Source organism: Schistocerca americana, chromosome 1, assembly GCF_021461395.2.
Source record: "Schistocerca americana isolate TAMUIC-IGC-003095 chromosome 1, iqSchAmer2.1, whole genome shotgun sequence".
In the NCBI taxonomy this organism is placed as follows: Eukaryota; Metazoa; Arthropoda; class Insecta; order Orthoptera; family Acrididae; genus Schistocerca; species Schistocerca americana.
In genome coordinates, this window is record NC_060119.1 from 1,136,982,211 (window position 1) to 1,136,986,249 (window position 4,039).

The window sequence follows — 4,039 nt, forward strand, 5'->3', positions numbered from 1 at the left end:
TCCAGTTCCGTTCGTGGTGGCTCTTCTGTCTTCAGCTATGGCTGTCCCCAGCCAATTGAAAAGTATGAAAGTCACACGACACGAAAGCAACGCATTTGCTGCAGGAAATACGAAACTTCCAAGACGCCTAAGTGATAGTTTCATACTTCCTGCGACATGATTAGCGCTCTCGCACCTCATTTGTGTTTATATGGACATACTTATACAGTAGACACTCAGGATGACAAAATGTGTAGGTTTATAAGATTACAAAACACAAATTGTTTCACTGTTTCGAAACAGCGTATCGAAACATTACATTGTACTGTTTCATTTGTTTCGAAACAGTTTCGTGTTTCAGTTTGCCCATCTCTAGTGACAAGGGTTATCTAAAACTTGTACAAAATCCAGACTGTAGTTGTAAGAGTCCAAAGGAAGTGAAAGGGAAGCAAAACTGATGTGAGGCGCGAGTACGACAGAATTGTAACCTTTCCCCAATATTATTTAATCTGTACACTTGTAACACGCCCGGGAGTAACCTACGAATGGGGGTGGAGGACCCTTAAACTGTTTGTCGTTTCTTGACCGTGCGCCCTGTCCACACCACGTACCTGATACTCCCGCGGCGGTCGTACTGTTCTGCTCCACTCTGCTGCTGGCTTGCCTGAAATTATCTATCGAAATATGCAAGCGGGTTTAAGGGAGCCACTCAACGTTAAAACACAACACTGTCCTATGTCTGGTATGAACATCTATATTCTGAGACGATATGGAAACCACAGGTTGCACTGTTTGCACTCTAAATCGTAAATATTTATCCCTATTAACAATCTTGATTATTAACAGTCCAAAATATTCGTACGAGCGTACGCGTAACCGACCCGACGCGGGTGATTGTTGATGATGCGGAAAAAGCCGAATGATCGAACGAAAGTTCTTACGCTCGTCACACATACAGATATCTGGTAATAGTCCTCCTTGTCACTAGTAATGATATAACACTGTTCGTAAAGTTGATTTTTCAGTTCTCAGTTCTCAGTTGTACGAGCGTGAGCGTAACCGTCGCGGCGCGGCTGATTGTTGATAATGCGGAAACGGGATGATCGAACGCACGTCCTCACGCTCGCTACAAGACACTGGCACTTGCCTGCACTCTTTTATGGTAACTAATTTTTACTGATTCACATTGGTTCATTCTGGGAGACCGAACACGGCGCGGATGATTGATGCCGTGCGACACGCAACGAGAGGAAACACAAATACGTTATCGGCGGCGCTGCTCATTTTTAATTACATCTTGACGCACTTTCCTCTGAATTACTTCCATATTTAATCACTTCACTGTAATAGCACTTGTAGCAACACTTCAACCTGACTACTAACAATGCTTCTTACATGTCGAGCTACACACTACACAACATAACAGTTTCGTGTCCCGCGGTCGACTCTCGACGTGGCTGCTCGCAAAGACACTCCACAACTAAGCCAGCGATATGACAATACGCTTACACACTGAACAACAAGTAAAGAAAATCAAAGAGAAATTTAAAAAGGAAGTTAAGGATCAGGGGACTTGGAAGCGCAGTTGAATGGAATTAATAGTGTCTTCAAGAGAGATAAGGTAAACATCAATGAAAGAGAAACAAGAGTAATGGAAGGTAGTCGAATTACATTATTAGTGCTGCGTCACCGTTTGACAGTGTCGGTGAAGTTCGATGCATTGATCCTTGGGACATGCATGCGCGCATGGAGGCGTGCTCGGATAGCCGGGACATCCGGGTTAGAGTCCCGATTAGACATAAATTTTCGTTTGTTGCCATTAAATTGTACAGCTGTTGTGGTACCGTATGCATTTCTCGAATTAAGTCAGCCTATGCTGGAGGAATTAGATTAGGAAATGAGACCTTAAATGTGGTAGTGGAGGTCAGCTATTTGGGCAGAAAAATAACTATCGATGGCTGTGGTAGAGAGCATACGAAATGCAGACTAGGCATAACACGGAAAGCATTTTTTTAAAAGGAAGAGCTATTCATTGGCAGATCGTGTAAATTTAAGTGTTAGGAAGTCTTTTCTGACTATGGTTTAGACAAGAACAGATTGAAATATGGTGCTGCAGAAAAATGCTGAAGATTAGATGCGTACTGTTACAGCTATTTGAAATGGAAACATGATGCAGTAGTTATACTGAGGTGAAGAGGCTTCCACAGAACAGACTCCACATTCCTTTATTTCTGGTAAGCGTTTGACAGAGTGCCACATTGTAGGCTGTTAACGAAGGTCCGAGCATATGGAGTACGTTCCCAGATATGTGACTGGCTCGAATACTTCTTAAGCAATACGTTATCCTGGACGGCGAGTGTTCAGAGATAACGGTATCGTCAAGAGTAGTGTGGTAGGACCACTCTTATTGTCTATTTACATCAGTGACTTGGCAGACAGGGTAAACATTAATCATCGTCTGCTAATTCTGCTGGACAGACAAATGTCATAGTTGAGTGGCGATATAAGTATAGAGGATGCCGTGAAAATAATTTCTATTTGGTATGGTGAAAATAAGTAAAGCTGCAACTTAATGCAGATAAGTAGGAAAAACAGTCCTGGAATGTTAGAACACACTATCAGTGGAGCCCTGCTTGACATACTCACTTCGGTTAAACATCTAGGCGTGAACTTGCAAAGCGACGTCAATGGAATCTGTTCTTTCGAGAACAGTTACTATCTTCATATATATAGTTAAAGGCTGGCTACCCAGCCACTGACCTTCGTCTGTGCAAATGCGCACAGGTTGCCCGAACTCTTACGGGAATCGTCACCCTAGTGTGCGCGGGTAATGAGTCGATGGGCAAATATCTATTAGGTACATTACGTATGTAGAGTGTGGACGGTTGGGAATGTGAGTCTCACGGGAAGCATGCAAGGGATAAGTCTCTGCAGTCGCGTTATTCAACTGTATCCTTGGTGGCTCAGATGGATAGAGTGTCTGCCATGTAAGCAGGAGATCCCGGGTTCGAGTCCCGGTCAGGGCACACATTTTCAGCTGTCCCCATCGAGGTATATCAACACCACCTATAGGCAGCTGAGGGTTCCAACTAATTATCATTTATAAATCGCTGCATTTTCGATGGATTTATTTTTAGATACCAACCAAAGAAGAGGTGACAGATCTTTTTGAAAGGTCACCATTCAACTGTGGACGTGGAGGGGCCGCCCTTAATATTTAGAAAAAAATGTGAGTGCAGTCTTCAGTTTAGAACGGCGCTTCCCCTCCAGGGCCTGCCCACAGCCCCCACGACTATCTCACTGCCCACTTATGCCCTGCCGTCTGCGCATCTACCGCCCACGGTATTCTGCCTGCGCTGTATCACGGGGACGCTCCATGAACTTCAATGAGGATCCTTCGAGGGGAAAAAACGTTCTTTTCGTGGAACACCGGCGAGGAAGTTCAGAGAACAGACATTTCCGGCAGACTGATAAACGATCCTACAGCCATCAATACACATCTCGCCCAAGGACCGCGAAGACAATACATATCAGGGCCTTTTTTCTCGTCTCTTTTACGAATGGAAGAGGAAAGACAATGACTAATAGAGAGGTACAGGGTACTCTCCGATGTTTTTTGACTCAAGAGGACAGCAACAACAGACGAAAAGATGTGTAAAGACTGAGGTCAGCAGTAACCCAGTCGCAAGACTTCCGTCTCTAGGAAACAAATACTAAGAAATTTCATTGTGTCTATGCCTTGCGTGGCCCGGAGCAGCTGGAGGGCGCGGGGAGCCCCCGGGCGTCCCCGCTTCGCCTCTCTTCGCCCCTCTTCGTCCCGCTTCGTCCTTGGGCGGGCGTCCAGAGCCCGGTGGCACGCGCCCCGGCGGAAGTCGGCGCCGCCGCGCGCATGCGCATAGCAATGGGCTCACCTGGCCGCTCCGTGCTCCGCTGCCTCGTCTGGCCGATGCCCAACAGAATCTCTGGATCACCCACGCATTCTCGGCGTGATTACTTACTGGCCCGCTTCTGGCTGTTCCGCCGTGTTGTTTTTGAATGACCTTGCCTACAGACAGACAGA

The 4,039-nt window shown here is 46.0% G+C and overlaps 1 non-coding gene across 1 annotated transcript; it reads left to right on the plus strand.

The window, feature by feature from the left end:
• Positions 1-2,931: 2,931 nt before the first annotated feature.
• Trnat-ugu lies at positions 2,932-3,005 on the plus strand. The gene has a single exon. It is a non-coding gene; the product is annotated as a tRNA-Thr (tRNA).
• Positions 3,006-4,039: the final 1,034 nt, after the last annotated feature.